The sequence below is a fragment of the Rhinoderma darwinii genome, chromosome 11 (genome assembly GCF_050947455.1).
Source record: "Rhinoderma darwinii isolate aRhiDar2 chromosome 11, aRhiDar2.hap1, whole genome shotgun sequence".
Lineage (NCBI taxonomy): Eukaryota > Metazoa > Chordata > Amphibia > Anura > Rhinodermatidae > Rhinoderma > Rhinoderma darwinii.
Window position 1 is genome coordinate 55,141,948 of NC_134697.1, and position 17,607 is coordinate 55,159,554.

Consider the following 17,607-nt stretch of genomic DNA (forward strand, 5'->3'; position numbering starts at 1 on the left):
GGGCAAGCATTAACAGTGTTACGATTCCCCTTGTCACAGCGCGGTGTGCCTACATACTGACAGGATCACACTGTGCAGGGACACAACCTCCTGACAAGGGGAATTGTCTATCAGTCCTGGACTGCAGAATGACTTTTTGTGAAATACAAGGATTCCTATAATAAACATGTCAGGAGAGGTGACAGATTCTCTATAAATCTAGTGACTCACAGGTGACGACGTCTCAGATTCTAGTACTTTTTTTCCTCTTTTCTTCTCCATCCGGTCCAGCACTCATGACGACTTCTCCCGGCCATGACTCATTTCTGCAGAATTTGCCACTCAGACGTCTCCTCACTTTTCCAACATTTCCACACCTATAAACGAAAATAAAGTTATCATGGTGCCACATACTGTGCCCCTAAATATAATAGCACCAAACACTGCGCGCCTGAATATAATACCACACACTGTAAAACACCACATACACACAGCCCCCTGTACATAGTGCCACACACAGCCCCTGTAGATATTACACACCCCCATAGATATTGCACACCCCCATATATCGCCATACACAGCCCCCTCTATATATCACACATCCCCCTCGTAGAGCGTTACACACAGCCCCCTATAGATAGTGCCATACAGCCCTCCCCCTCTTGTAAATAGCACCAAAAAGCCCCACATATAAAGAGCGCCACACACATACCACTGTGGATAGCACTACACAGCCCCCCCCCTTGTATATAGTGCCACACAGCGCTCCCCCTTGTATATAGTGCCACACAGCGCTCCCCCTTGTATATAGTGCCACACAGCGCTCCCCCTTGTATATAGTGCCACACAGCGCTCCCCCTTGTATATAGTGCCTCACAGCGCTCCCCCTTGTATATAGTGCCACAATGCTATGTACACATTTAAAAACGTTATATTATAAATATATATATATATATATATATATATATATATATATATAATATATATATATAGTATGTGTGTGTATCAGTGTAATTGATTGATTTTATTAAAAAATATTTTCACTTTGAGATACAGCTGCTTTGTATCCTGTATCCGTCAGGTCAGCAGGACTGACAGGATCAGTGACACGCAGGATCCACCTCAAATCTATCACATTTAAGATTATAATTTAGAGCAGGGCCCGTTTCACTGATCCCGTCAGTCCTGCTGACCTGACGGATACAGGATACAAAGCAGCTGTATCTCAAAGTGAAAATATTTTTTAATAAAATGTAATTACAAAGTTGCACCAAACACACATTTTTATTAAAAAAAAATAAAACCAACGTGATTTTTGCGACGTTTTTTCCGTAGACAATGCAGGTTTCGTTTTTTTATCATTTTTATACACACCTTTTTTGCTATTTTAGAATTTTTATTCATAAAGTTTGAAAATAATAGTAAAAAAATAAGCTTTTTTACGTTTCAGCTATTTTTTTTGGGTAATAACATAGTTTTACCCTAAAATAGACCTTTTGTTTGTGATCGTCATTGTCTACCGTAAACTTTAATATATTACATGTCTATATTAGGGTAATTGGGTCAGCGCTAGCGTTACAACAATGATTGGCGGGGGGAACGTTTTTTTGGGGTGGGTATTTTATGTGTATTTATTATTTACATTTTTTTTGCACTTTATTATTTTTTTATTACTATGGTCTGATCCTCAAAGGTCAAAAAAGACCTTTGGGGAACTTTATATATTTTTTTTCTTTGTTTTACACCATGTTTTTCCACTGTAACTGGGGCTGCACAGCAGCCCCAGTTACAGGGGAAATCAGCCCTCTCACAGTGACGATCGTCACTAACAGGGCTGTGCTGGGTCTAGTAAGACCCAGATACAGTCTGCCACTAACGGCACCCGGCGATCATGTGACCAGTCACATGATCACCGGGAGGAATAGAGACAGCGCCGCTGCTGCTGTCTCTATTCCTGTACACAGCGTTCATTGAACGCTGTGTAAGAAGACATCGGAGAAGACAGAAGCAGCGAAAGCTGCTTCTATCTTCTCCTCAGGGTCCCCGGCAGTCACTGACAGCCGGAGACCCGACATTCAGCTGCCCGATCGCGCGGGCAGCAAGTTAAAACCCGAGCCGTAGAAAGTCTATGGCTCGGGTTTTAAGGACCCGTCCCTGACCGCTGGCCGTAAAAATACAGCCAGCGGTCGGGAACCAGTTGGGCAGGAGGATAAGCCTGTACTGACCTCAGCGCCGGTGACCGCCCGCCCGGCTCTTCTCTTGCTGCTTTGGAGTAACAGAACAGCCGTCCGTCGCTGTTCTGTTACTCAATGGCGGCGGGCCGCACTTGTCAGGGAGGCGTGTCCTACCTATTTCCCGGCCAATTCCCTGCTCCTCCTCATCTTCAGCCGTTAGCAGCGCTAGCGCGCTGAATAGATTTAGGAGATGATGTGCGTTTCGGGCTGCCATGGGCCCCCTGGGAGCCTCGGGCCCCGGGCGGCCGCCCGAAACGCCCATATGATAATCCGCCACTGTAAAGCTGAAATGGATTCTTATTCTCAGTTCTAGAGGTCTAATATCTATACTATAAATGGCTGCTTAGTCATCCCTCGCCATCTACCCATCTTTATGTTTTCAGATGGCACCGGGATTTGAGAACAACTGTTTAAATAGCAGATTGGTGAGCTATTTGGAATATGATTTCGCACTGCTCCGTAAATACCACGATTATGGAATCGGCATATAAAGTTATGTGGTGGTATCTAGTCCCTAGCTGGATTGCTCATGCAATTCCTGCTTATCCAGCTGTTTCCGCAGTTTCTCCTCACCAAGTGACATGTATGCCCTACGATCACACTAGATTTTGGAGCCGATTATTCTGACTTTTCCAAAGGTTATAATCCTTCATAAAGATCCCAAACTCGCTCTCCTCCATCTCAAGCTTTCTGAACTTACACATACACAATTTAAGTTATTTTCATATGTTCTCTTGGCTGCTAAAATAATCATAGGTCATTCTTGGAAAAAAACTTAGTCCCATTCGATGAAATCAAGTCAAGAATGGATCATATGTTTATTAATAAAAAGCTTACAATTATCTTACTTGACAGGAAAGCAAAGTTTGAGAAACTTCGGCGCCCCAGGATCAGGGACGCCTATCCGCACCTGCCTACCACCCTGATCTCTGAATTGTAACCATCTCCTAGATGTCTCACTGCCCCCTTACACCTACCCTTCTCTCTTCCCAACCCCTCTATTTCTTTGCTTATAGGTCTTCTTTTGTTATACTATGATTTGACTCAGACTCTGTGATACCTGTTTACAGTTCTTTGTTGTGTCATATGATGCTCCATCTCTCCTTGTTACTATGCATTTACCCCCGATGAATGTACTGGTCACATTGCACTTATTTATTTTCTTGTTGTGTAAACTCTAATCAAAGGGGTTTCCCAGACAGTAAAAATTGGGGGTGCAGCACTTGCACAAGCGCTGCTTCTCTTTCATTTCTACTTGCTCACTGTGAATCTTCAACATGCATTTAGCGACGATTCACAGGTATTGCAGCCTTCTTCCCCCATTCACTGCATTGAAGTGAATGGGAGGAGGATGAAATACCTGTGAGTGCTGCACCCCCTTCAAAACAGCTGATCGGCGGGGGTCCCGGGAGTCAGACCCAGACCCATCAGCTATTGATAGGTCATCAATTTTTACTGGCTGGAAAACCCCTTTAAACTTATTGAAGAGAAAAAGGTGCACAAACCTCATTCTAATTCTACAAATATCCAAGACTCATATGTGCACAAAGAAGGAAATACATTTATCCAATAGACATTTATATTAGGGCTCTTGCGAACGACAAAGATGTGCACCATACACTGACACACGGAGTCCCTACAGGTCAGCATTACGAAGCTGTAGGCATTTTGTGTGCCAATATGGTTTCACAGTACAGAATAGTAGACTTCACTTGAAGAAATGCTTCATGTGATGGAACATGTTCTTCTTCTGTGCTGTGTATAGAAGACATGATAGCCGCTGGTCTCCATAGACTAACTCAGAGAAAACGGAGAATTAGATAAGAGGCTGCAGAGAGGAAAACTGCTAAAAAATTCAAAGTGCAAGTCATATAATGGCCAGAAATAGTGTTATTTCTAATGTATACACACACAGCAGCTTCTTCTAAAAAGTCACTTGAAAAGATAGGAACGCTTTAAAGATTCAGTAACACGACACCCATAGAAATCTATGAGGCTATAATGTAAACCTCTGATTTCATGTAGAGTTATGTTATAGCCACGAAGGTTGGGTATAGTGCGTGCTCACGGGCTGAGCCCGCTAAATACTCGGCAGGATGTATGTTACAGCCAACACCTCAATGCATCGGCCAACATGGAGAAGATTATAAAGCAGTAATGAGCAGTGTAGCTCGTTCTGCTCCTGCTCCCCCCTCCATAGACTTCTGTGGGTGTCATGTCTGTGTCTCTGCTCCCTCCTCCTGCTCCCACTCCCCTCTCCATAGACTTTTATATGCAACATCTCTGTCTGCACGCGCTCTCTGATACCTCCTCCTGCACTGCCCTCCCCTCTCCATAGATTGCTATAAGCAGACATGAGGACACAACCCCTACTTCCTACAGTCGGTCTCCTCTGCTCTGTAACTAGAGACAGATTTTGCTTGACAACAGGGGGTGCACAGCAGATGACAGGAAGAGAGATACCTAGTGGCAGTAACTTCACACAAAACTTGCATGGATGAAGCAATACATTTTAACAGTAAAATTAATTATAATGTATACTATTATATATATAGTATACTATTAGATTAGCACAAGTTGTTTGAAAAGTCAGTGTCCAATTAATAGGAGCCAGTATAAAACAATATACTGCAGTACATAAGTATTGCAGTATATTGTGCAAGCAATCAAACAATCCCTTTGTTAGGTCCCCTAGGGGAACGAATAAAAGTAACTAAAAACAGTCAAATAAAGTTGTTTTTTTAGATCTACACACAAAAAATAAAATAATAATTGTTATTGCCGCATCCGTAAAAGTTCAAACTAGTATAATATAACATTATTTAACCTGCTCGGTAAACACTATAAAGAAAATTAAATCCCGCCAGATTTGCTGTTTTTTTGGTCACCTCACCATCGGGGGGATGGCGAGGTGACCAAAAAACAGCAAAAAATGGAATAAAAAGTGATAAAAAAGTCGCATGTACCCCAAAATGGTACCAATAAAAACTACAGCTCATTCTAAAGCGATAAAAAAAATAAAAATAAAAAAATAAAAAAAGTCTCAGAATATGGTGGTATAGATTTTTTTATTTATTTAACAATTCCCTTATTCTTTGTAAAAGTAGTAAAACTATTTTAAAAAACTATATAAATTTGGTATGGAATTTAAAATAAAGTTAACATGTCATTTTTACCGCAACAACGAAACAAAAAAAAATGCAATGGAGAAATCAGTGTCCTAGTACATTATATGGTACAGTACATTATAAATGGAGCCGTAACAACTACAACTCCTCCTGCAATAAACAAGCAATCATATGGCTATACTGACGGAAAAATAAAAAAGTTATGGCTTTTGGAACGCAGGGAGGGAAAAACGAAATGAAAAAACAAAAAATGGCAATGGGTTAAATATTATTTAAACATGCAGAGAAAGTATCTGTATCATAGCTGATAAATACATCTGGAGATTTGCTGTGCTACATAGGCTTCCCTAAATGGGATTTTGGAGACCATAAAGTAGTTTTGTCTGCTACAGAGGCCAAAAGTCAAACCCTCCCCACTGACAAGCCCTGGAGTAAATATATCATAGCCTTGGAAAAACACTGTCCCTAGGACAAAGGACCAGATTTAGCAGGATCTAGCAAGATTTAACAGAGAACCTGCACAATGTACTGTTAAGAGCTCTATCTATTGACAAGTCAAGTAAGCATTTCCATGGCTTTAAAGAGTAATTACTATTATTGCTACAAGGCTTTTCTAATACATTAGTACAGTCAAATTTATTTTATTATTAAGTTTAAAACAGGACTGTTTATCCTTCGTAAAAAGTGTATTCAAATCTAATTCTAAATATTTTATTCCAAATAAATTTGTAAATAATCAATTGCTAGAATTATTTTTCTCTCTGCACAGCACTATTCCTAACAGGGGCTTTGCCGGTACTATAAGGCCTCATGCACACGACCGTATTTTTGCGGCCGCAATTTATCTGCTTTTTTTGCGGATAAATTGTGGTACCGATGCACATGATCGTGATTTACACGGACCGGTGAGGGGGCCGAAATTGCGGACCCCGAAAACTCAGGACAAATAATTTTACGGTCCACAATTGTGGATTCGCCAATACAGGTGAATTGTTGTGGATCCGTGAGTCCGCATGACACACGGATGCACAAGGGTTATTTGCGGTTTCACGGACCGCAACGAACTTTCAGATTTGCGGACCGCAAAACCAATGCGGTTGTATGCATGAGGCCTAACTCAGCACAATTCTCTTGAATAGCATGCAGTTGCAGATCTCTGCATAGTGCATGCACAGGAGTGGCGTTGCACAGAGAAAATGCCAAAGGGCCCTCAGCACTTTTTTCTGGTGTTCCATGACAGGGTCACTGCACTTGGACACCCATCAATCAATACGTGATGGTATATCACTTACTAAGATGGAAAGACCCCTTTAACCAGTTAGTGACCGGCCCATCGTGTTTCTACGTCGGTCACTAACGGGCCTTATTACGATGCCATAGACTTTTTACGTCGCGGCATCGGAATAAGTAAACAGAGCAGGGAGCTGTCAAATCTCCCTTCTCTCAGAGGTAGCTGAGGGCTGGGAGCGTCCCAGCTCTGCCGGGAGATCGATATTAGTATCGATCTCACCCGTTTAACCCCTCAGATGCGGTGCTGAATAGCGTGCACCGCATCTGAGTGATTTTGGAGAGAGGGAGGGAGCTCCCTCTCATCCAACTGACACCCGGCGATAAGATCGCCGAGTGTCTGTTTCTCCGATGGCAGCCGGGGGCCTAATAAAGGCCCCCAGGTCTGCCTGTGGCGAATGCCTGCTAGGTCATAAAGTTAAAAAGTTACACATATTTGGTATCGCCGCGTCCGTAATGACCCAAACGATAAACTTATTACATCATTTAACCCGCACGGTGAACGTCGTAAAAAATAAAAAAAAAAAAACATGCAAAAATTGCTGTTTTCTTTGAATCAAGCCTTAAAAAAAATGTGATAAAAAGTGATCAAAAAGTCGCATCTACTCCAAAATGGTACCGATAAAAACTACAAGTCGTCCCGCAAAAAAAAAGCCCTCATACAATTGCATCGGCGAATATGGAGACACAAAAACAAATAATTTTTAAAAAAAAGTGTTTTCACTGTGTAAAAGTAGTAAAACATACAAAAACTATACAAATTTTGTATCGTTGCAATCGCAAGAACCCGCTGAATAAAGTCATTGTGTTATTTATATCACACGGTAAACGTCGTAAATTTAGGACGCAAAAAAGTGTGGCGAAATTGCTGTTTTTTTTTCTATTCCCCCCCAAAAAAAAGTTAATAAAAGTTAATCAATAAATTCTATGTACCCCAAAATGGTGCTATTCAAAATTACAACTTGTCCCGAAAAAAACAAGACCATATACAGCTATGTCGACGCAAAAATAAAAAGGTTATAGCTCTTTGAATGAGACGATGGAAAAACGTAAAAAATAGCTTGGTCATTAACGTCTAAAATAGGCTGGTCATTAAGGGGTTAAAGATATGAGCCTTGACAAAGCGCTTGTAGCGTGAAACGGTCGTTGGCAGCCTCCACATTAGAACAGACCGAGATCAACTTCAATAAACCTTTTATTGCCACTGCGGTGAGTGCCACGTATTTTCTACTTTTTACAACCCCTTTAAAGATATGTCTGCTATGGGGGCGGAGCTAGCGACGGACCTGAATGGGCGTGTGCTGCTGAGCTCCGTAACTACCGACAGCTCATTCACAGCATAAGACAGCGTGTTCCCACTTACCATGGTCAAGATCGGCGGTAGTAAGTGCAGAGACGACCAGGATCCCCCCAGAACGGTCGGGACGCAAGGTGATATGGAGAAGTTTGTAAAAAGGGGGCCGGTGGGTGCGGGCGGACATGAGGCCAAGATGGCGCCGTCCTCCTCTCGTTCTCGGGAGGAGGGACAAGCTGGAGCAGCAGACGATGGCAGTGATGCAGGCAGCACTTCAACCGACCTGCCCCTCACAAGAGACCTCTTCACCAAGGTACTGAATAAGGCTCTGGTGCCTGTGATTAAAGATTTGGCAGATATAAAACAAGACGTGAGACATGTGGGACAGCGGGTAGAGAAGCTGGAGGCAACTCAAGCAGCAATGCTGGATTTTAATACAGCAGTTACACACTGCTTCTCCTCATGTCAGAATCATTTTAATTCAGTGTTCCGGGCCCTAGAAGATCAGGAGAACAGAAACCGCAGTAACAATCTGCGTTTCAGGGGGGTGCCAGAATCTATTCCTGCTGAAGCACTGATGGAGACTATTAAGGGACTCTGTCGTTCACTTATTGGCCCCAACACGCCTACGGATCTTGTCTTGGAAAGGGCTCATAGAGCCTTGCGACCTAAACCCACTGCTTCTGATCCTCCGCGGGATGTAATTTGTAGATTCTTGAATTACATGGATAAGGACGCTGTGCTGACTAAGGCAAGAAACGCAACTGCTCTTACTCTACAGGGTTCTGCTATTTCCATCTATCAAGATTTAGCTGCAAGTACCCTCCAAAAACGCCGCCATCTGAAACCGCTCACAGATCATCTGAGGAATAAAAATATAATGTATCGCTGGTCATTCCCGTTTGGATTATCATTTTTCTATGAGGGTCGTCGCATGATTATTTCTTCCGTGGCGGATTTGGAATCCGTATATGCCCATCTGGACATGGAACCTCTGGATATAGAAGATTGGGATCCGGTCTTGGATTTGACGTCTCTCCCCGCGACGGCTCACTTGACACCATGGGAAGATGTTCCGGTTCCCAAACGTCAACGTAGTAAGAAGAAATCGGGACGATTGGGCTCGCGCAGATTGGCAGGGGAGAGAGATCTACCGTGAAGTGCAGCGTTGTAACGCAAGAGTTATATCTTTATATCCTTTACTTGGCCATGGTGTGGACTGCTATGGCCGGATGGCTGATCGTGATAATATATGGTTAACTTACCAGATTCCCCCTTTTGGAAGGTTCTGTGTGAACCACTACTGTTATTATTTTCCGTGTTGGGGTATTGTCCCCAATCCTTGTTATTTTTGTTTGTTTTCCCCTTTCCCGGTATGTTGGGGGGTACTTAATGTCCGGTCTATGTATGATGTCTCTGGTCCTGCAGTACTAGGGACAGGGAATATTACTTTCCATAGTTTACCCTCACAGAGGACTGAAAAGATCACCGGTAATATACGCACTTTTCAAGGTCGGGTGTGCGATGCTGTAACTTGCTTATGTACTGTAATATGGCTGCTCTGAAGATTGTGACATATAATGTGAAGGGCCTTAACTCCCCCTCAAAGCGTTGTCAAATTTTTTCTTTTATGAAAAAAGCAAATTGTGATGTTATTATGCTGCAGGAGACGCATTTTAAGAAGGATCATTACCCGAATCTTTCCTTCTCTCATTTCCCGGTATGGTTCCACTGTGGGAGTAATAGCGCTGCCTCCAGGGGGGGTCAGCGTGGGTTTTAAAAAGGCAGTACCGTTTGTTTATCTATCTTCTACTCTAGACCCAGAGGGCAGGTATATTATATTGAAGGGTAAGATAGGCACTCAAATAGTAACTTTTGTAAATTTATACGCTCCAAATGTTGGGCAGGTAATGTGGTTAAGTAAGGTCCTGCTAGTGGTGGACGCAGTGGCAGAAGGTATGACTATCATGGGGGGAGACATCAACCTGGTCATGGATCCTTTAGTGGATTCGTCTGTTAAGAAATCTGCTCTATCATATAGAGCGTTGAGAAAGGTTAAGACTTTTCTGGAGGACCGTGGCCTGGTTGATGTTTGGCGCTGTTTTCATACAACGGAGGTGGATTACACCTTTTATTCTCCTATGCACAACTCCTATCAGAGATTAGACTACTTTTTCCTACATAAACATAACCTTGGATACTGCACAAACACAGACATAGGCTCCCGAGTGCACTCAGATCATGCACCGGTTTTTATGTCCCTGCAGTTAGCGAAAACAAAAAGCAGATCTCCAAGGTGGAGGATTAACGACTCGGTATTGGGGCGAGGGGATGTAAAGGAGAATATTACAGGAAAATTGGAGGAATATTTTAGAGACTTAATGCCATACCGGACACTTCTCCTCAGGTAGTTTGGGATGCCCATAAAGCCTTTGTGAGAGGACATCTGATTAGCATTTGTTCTCATATCAAAAAGGAAAGGGACAGAGCCGTCGAGAGTCTTCTGGCTCAGATTCAGAAGTTAGAAAAAATTCATAAACAGTCCCTGGCTCGCCGACATATGACGGAACTGAACGACCTAAGATCACAGCTAAAGAATTTACTCAATGCCTCTTCGGCTAAATACTTTGAAAGGTCCCGACAAAATTTTTACGCCCATGGCAACAAGGCCTCTAAATTTCTATCCAAAAGGATCAAGCAGCGGCAGGCTAACAACCATGTCCATATGTTAAAAACACCGGAAGGTGACTTGACTTATTCGGCCCCTAGAATTGCTACTCTGTTTAGAGACTTTTATCATGATCTTTATAATTTAGAAAAATCACTACCGTCGAAATGTCTGGAAGAGAGACCTGGGCTCATATCCTCCTTTTTAGACTCTCTCTTTCTCCCGGTCATCTCTGAGGCACAAGGGACAGACTTGGCGAAACCTTTTACAATGGCTGAGCTGGAAATGGCTGTTAAGCAATCCCCTGTGGGGAAGTGTCCGGGGCCAGATGGATTATCGATAGACTATTATAGGGCCTTTGGAGAGGTTCTCCTTCCACACTTATTACGCATATCAAATCTCACTACTGAGGGAGTGCCTTTATCCGTAGATATGTCAAGGGCATATATTTCCCTTATTCCGAAAGAGGGAAAAGACCACACGAATTGTGCCAACTTCAGACCCATCTCACTTCTGAATATAGATCTGAAGCTGATAGCAAAGATGCTGGCATCTCGTTTAAAACGAATTCTCCCGGACATTATATCACCGGATCAGGTCGGGTTTGTGATGCAAAGAGAGGGAAAAGATAACTCCACGAGGGTATTGCATATATTACATCATGCATGCAAAAACAGGGTTCCAACAGTCCTTCTTAGCACAGATGCGGAGAAGGCTTTTGATAGGGTGAGCTGGAACTTCATGAGACAAACAATGTTGGCATTCCACCTCCCTACTCCATTCATTAATGCTGTCTTTTCAATGTACGCATCCCCGTCGGCGGTTATAACAGTGAACGGGGTCCTGTCCTCCCCTTTCGCAATTAGCAATGGCACCCGGCAGGGGTGTCCTCTTTCCCCCTTGCTGTTTGTCATGGTTATGGAGACTTTGATGCAGTCTATACGATTACAGCCAGACATATTGGGTATGCACCTGGGAGGGGTGGAGCACAAGGTAGCAGCATATGCAGACGATCTCCTTTTGATTATCACGAACCCTATCACTGCACTCCCGAAAGTAAAAGGCGTCTTGGACTCCTTTGGCTATATATCTAATTTTTTTATTAACGCGAGTAAATCAAAAGCATTGGGAATTGCGTTAACAGCGGAGGATAGAGCACAATTGATAGCCAATTCGGCCTTTGATTGGTCGACTTCACATATAACCTATTTGGGGATTAAGATGTGTGCAAACTGTGATGAGTTGTTCTCCCTGAACTTCCTGCCGCTGTTAGCTTCTTTCCCCGATTGGTTACAGAGATTAGATCTGCCTTATTTATCGTGGTTTGGTAGAAAGAACGTGGTTATGTCCTATGTCTTGCCTAAACTTACTTATTTGATGCAGACATTGCCAGTAGCTATCCCTCGGACATATTTTTTACGTTTAAACTGAATATTCGCTAAGTTTATTTGGAGGGGGAAAAGGGCACGTATTGCGAGGACCATTTTAACTAGACGGAAGGCAGCAGGAGGTATTGGTTTTCCGGATCCAGAGCAATATTATAGAGCAATACACTTAGCGAGGGTGGTGGATTGGATGCGTGCCCCGGGGCATAAACTATGGGTAGCGTTGGAGAACGCCCTTTCCCCGACGCCGCTAAGGTCTCTTATATTAATGGACCCTTCCCTGATTTTAAATAATGGCCCCTCGAACCCTTTTACACGGGCAACCCTGGAGCATCTTTCCTTAGAACTATGTATTGTGCTGTTCCTCTGTTATTCCTGCTCAAAACAAAAACAAAACAACTGGGTCTTAGCATGCCCCTTGTCTACATGGTATGTCCCGACAAATTGAAACTGTCAGCACTGTTTGGCTGTTACCATTCTGCATTGATAAGGGGAATGGCAACACCCAGTTGTGAATTTATTCCTATTCCAGGAGGAATTAGAGAGGAATAGTACACCGCAGAGTTCTATAAAAAGATGCCCCAGCATTGCTACTTCATGAGGAATACAATTATTTACTAAAAGAGACTTTTCAGCAATGCTGACAGGTCTTCTTTAACTCCCACAGAATATAATAGTGAAGACCAAATATCAGCAGACACTCTCCCCTCCTTATTACAATGGCCAATGCTGCCATTCTGTTACGAATGTAAAACGGGGGGGGGGGGGCATGGGGGTGACATTCCATGGTAAAAATACCCCTTTAAGTTAATTTTGCAGGACTTCTGAAAAGCTGCTGAAGATTTGCCACATACACTTTGTCTCTTAGAGATTAAAGGGGTATTTCAGCCCAAATAATTTTTTACCTATCCAGTAGATAGGTGATAAATGCTCGATCAGTGAGGGTCTGCCCCCTACCAATCGCCAGAACAAGTGCCCCCCCCCCCCATCCGCTAGAGGGCAGCTAGGAGATTGAATGGAGTGTAATTCGGGCATGCACAGTACCGCTCCATTCAAATTCCATGGGTCTTACAGAAACAGCCGAACACATCGCTCGGCTGTTAGTGTATGTTCACACGCGAAGTCAAAAACGTCTGAAAATACGGAGCTGTTTAAGGGAAACCAGCTCCTGATTTTCAGACGTTTTTTTGAGCAACTCACGTTTTTCGCAGTTTTCAATAGAGTCTATGAAAAACGGCTCCAAAAACGTCCCAAGAAGTGACCTGCACTTCTTTTTCACGGCCGTTTTTTGAAAAACGGCCGCGTAAAAAACAGCCTATCGGAACAGAGCGCCGTTTTTCCCATTGAAATCAATGGGCAAATGTTTGGAGGTGTTCTGCTTCCGATTTTTCGGACGTTTTTCGGGCGTTTATGGCCCAAAAACAGCCGAAAATATCCTGTGTGAACATACCCTCACCGTCAGCTCCATAGACTTTGAATGGAGAAGCAACTGATCCATTCAAACTTCTACTAGCCACCATCTATGCAGTTGGGGGAATGGGTGAACGGAAATCCCCCATTTCAGGGATTGGTAGGGGCCCCAGCGGACGGACCCCCACTGATCTAGCATTTCTCTCCTATCCAGTGGATAGGTAAAAAAATGTCTCGTGCTGAAATACCCCTTCAATGTTCAGATGCAAATAATTAGGAATAGAAGGCCTTATTCACACTAATGTTGAATACGTCCATGTGAAGGCCATTGAAACAACGGCTGTCACACGGACACATGTTTTTCAATGGGACCGTTATTTCAACGGACCGTGTGAGGGGTCTGTTGAAAAATAGAACATGTCCTATTTTGTTCTGTTTTCACGGATCCCTCCATAGGCTCAAGTCTATCGGGATCCATGAAAACGGGACCCACACGGGGGCACCTCAGATGTGAAAAACGTCCCCATGCTCGTGTGAATCTAGTCTAAGGCTTTGTTCATATCTGCGTCGGGACACCGTTCATGGGTTCAATCAGAGGAACCCATGAACGGAATCCAAACCGAAACCATACGTTTCCGTTTGCATCACCATTGATTTCAATAGTGACGGATCCGGTGCAAATAGTTTCCGTCTGTCACCCTTGCGCAAGGATTCCGTCATTTTGACGGAGTTAATAGCGCAGTCGACTACAGTATTGATTCTGTCAAAACGACAGAACCCTTGCACATCGGTGACAAACGGAAACTATTTGCACCAGATCCATCACCATTGAAATCAATGGTGATACAAACGGAAACCTATGGTTTCTATTTGTTTCAGTTTGAATTGGGTTCATGGCTTCTCCTGACGGAAAGCTCCGACGGAACCCTTGAACGAAGACTCAGTAACAATAATTTCCCTGTGAATATGAACAAATCAATGAATAATAAACAACAATAATACTGATCACATTCAGAAAACAATGATCTTTCTTTTTTAAAGTTTATTACATATCGCCACATCAAGCCCTCGTGAACGAAAACCGCTCTTTCTAGTAAAAGTAGTGCGGCCCGTGATACCATTCTGTGGGGCCCCCAACCATCAGGTCACAGACTTGCTCGTCTGTGTCCCAATGGTTCAGAAAGAAACAGCTGTCAAAAAGGTGCATCCTTCTAATGAAGAGAATGCTCGCTTTTCCTGCTTTGATCATAGATTTCAGTGCGGAAAATACATGTGAGCGCCCTCAAGTGGCTGCTCACATTTATCTATGTCAGAGAAAAGAGGCTTGACAGGCCACTCCTGATGAAGCAGGGATCAACTGCAAAATGTTGAGCTCCTGGTTCCACTTATTGTTCTATTTATTTATTTTACCAGTCTTTTGACTAAATCTATTTATAATGTTCCTGCCAATTTAAAATAAAAAGTAACTTTTTGACCCAACACTGAGACCAGGTCTGTAACTTTTTCACGGACATACAAAGCCCGAATAATCTATACGATCACTCCACCAGCACGACTTGTGATACAACAGGACTACCGGAGGAAAGGGAGGACTATTTACAGAGCACAGACGGTGAGGACGATCCCAGGTGCAACAAGTGAGGATCACATTTCACCTCATGTGAGTACAGCATTTCTATACTGCACCTTTACAACCTATATATTACATGTGGGCTCCTTTACAACCTATTATGGCCGGGCTCTCTTTGCACAATAGGTAAGTACTGATGGTGCCCTGTGTGGCTGGCACAGTTATGAAGGCACAGCCCTGGGCGGTTGAACATGCATGTTTATTTCAATAAGGAGAAGCTAACAAGCTGCTGCCAGACAATCCATACACATGAGACTGCCTGCCGATCCCACCGAAATTAGCCAGAACAGACACCTTTTATCTCGTGCATAGTCAGCTTTAGATATCTGTACAACCAGTAGATATATGTAGGGTACTGTAAGGCCTCATGCACACTTCCGTCGGCCGTTGTATGGCCGTTAATGACGGTCCCGTCACACACAGGCTGCACACGGATGGCTTCCGTGTGCAGCCTGTTGTTTCACGGACCAAATTCAAGCAAAGGCCGAGACTGTTCCGTCAAAAACGGGCAGGAGTAAACCCTGCACTACTTTTGACGGAACGGCCGCACGGCTCCGTTAAAACAACTGAAGTGTGCATGGCCCGATTGAAATGAATGTGTCAGGGTGCTATCAGTGACAAACACGGATAGCACCCTGAAGGAAAAAACTGAAGCTTGGCATGAGACCTTAAATGCACCATACACATTAGATAGCTATGGTTCAGCCACCACCTATCAACTCCCCTAACAATATACGTGTTCAGCTCTGCTAATGGTGCATGTTATTTCAATAGTGTGGGGGAAACTAATTGCTGCAAGACATTTCTGGAGTCCCTTATTTCTCGGAGAGAGTATAAGATCGGACAAGTAAATTTCAAATGATCTGATCTATGTTTCCCCTGACAGCAGCCTCTGGATGAGCACCATGAATATTATATTGTTGCTAAAATCACCAGGGTGTGCTGGGAAATCTCCATTAAGGCTCTTTTACATGGGCCAATGATCGGGCGTGCTCGGGCCAATGATCGGGCGTGCTCGTTCCCATGTAAACAGGGCAGGGATCAGCCAACAAACAAGCAAGCAAACCTTCGTTCGTCAGCTGATCGTATTATTTTTGCAGCCAACCACTTGTCAGCAGCACATCTCCCCATGTAAACAGACGATGTGCTGGCGACAAGATTCAAAATGAATGAGGATGAACGATCTTATTAATGATCATTCCTCCCTATATGTTCGGACCATTGCTCTATGTATATGGAGCTAAACTAGTTGATCGGCACTCATTACCGGCCAGCAAACCTGGCCATGTAATACCACCCTTAGGCTAGATTCACACGTGCGTTTCCGTTTTGCGTGCGCAAAAACTGACACGTTTTTCATGCGTTGCAGTTCCGTGTGCCATCAGAGTTTGTTCCGTTTGGCTTCAGTTGTTGATGTCAGTGTTGGTGCACATTTCTTTCTTTTTATTTTTTATTCTGTGCATCCGTGTGCTGTCCGTGATTTTCATGCACCCATTGACTTCAATGCCCTTTCCATCACCATGTGTGTTTCAGGGTTTCACAGCTGCACACCTTTAACCTGCATTCATACGTCGCAGTCAAAGCGCGCTTTTTCCGTGACTTTCATAAAAATTGCCACAAAATGGTGCAGTTTTGCCGCAAAAACGCATTTCACCTGCGTTATGTGAACCCAGACTTATGAGTAGGTGACAGGAATTAAGAGAAATTGTTTTAAGTAAACAAGTAAATCTCTGTCCTGAGTGATGACCACCACCATGCAGGTCATGATTTACTACACAAGTCTGTTCTGTGTAATCTGAAGACACCAGTATACAGCAGGGACAGCCATGCCTGGTATACGACCAAGTGTTCCTACAGTATATATCTGATATCACAGATAAAGCTGAATATTGACGGTGAAAATAGATTTGTCAGTAGAGAAGTTTCTTAGTCAGAGTTACACAGCAAAATCTCTAAGCAAACCTAAGACTGCTGTCTGACTAGATACAGATTTCCCAGGATATAAGAAAAGAACTGACAGGAAACAGGCCGTCCTGCTTACTGACGAACCATTTGTAGTCATCTTTGAGAGATTTGGTGCAATTCTGTGGTAAAAATCCACAGACTTTGCTGCTTTACCTAAGAATATATCTGTATGTGAAGCCGCCTGAAAAAAATCTGAGGTAAAACCCTACCTGAGCAGCACTTCACCAGAGGCCTTATTCACACGAGCGTGTCCCTTTAGCGCGCGCAAAAACGCTGTGTTTTGTGCGCGCAAAAGGTCCGTGTGGCATCAGCATATGGTGCGCGGCTGCGTGATTTTCGCACAGCCGGCATCATTATGACACTCTGTTTTTATGTTTATAAACAGAAAAGCACGTTGTGCTTTTGTTTTCATTCATTTATTTTACTACAAACATTCATTTGTCATTGATCGCATATTTTGGTCTTAAAAATCATTGTATAAACAGGGGATGTGCTGCCGACAGTAATGCAAACTGTATAGAAGCGTACCCATACAATTTGAATACTCCCGATGATTGCAGCATGTAAAAGGGAGTTAAACGAGCACCAATCAACTTGCTATATTGTCAATAGGCACTCGTTACGGTG

At 43.4% G+C, this 17,607-nt stretch overlaps 2 long non-coding RNA genes across 4 annotated transcripts in view; one reads left to right on the plus strand and one right to left on the minus strand.

Annotated features, from left to right (window-relative positions):
- Positions 1-17,607, minus strand: part of LOC142663169 (uncharacterized) — a 100,079-nt gene that overhangs the window by 77,175 nt on the left and 5,297 nt on the right. The gene's annotated exons all lie outside the window — the stretch shown is intronic.
- The window catches only part of LOC142663170 (uncharacterized), a 59,869-nt gene that overhangs the window by 4,215 nt on the left and 38,047 nt on the right, over positions 1-17,607 (plus strand). For 2 of the 3 annotated variants that reach the window (XR_012851051.1, XR_012851053.1), the window contains exon 2: positions 14,936-15,045. The exons of the other annotated variant lie outside the window; for it this stretch is intronic. This is a non-coding gene — a long non-coding RNA (uncharacterized LOC142663170). The remainder of the gene's footprint in view (positions 1-14,935; positions 15,046-17,607) is intronic. 3 annotated transcript variants of the gene reach the window in all.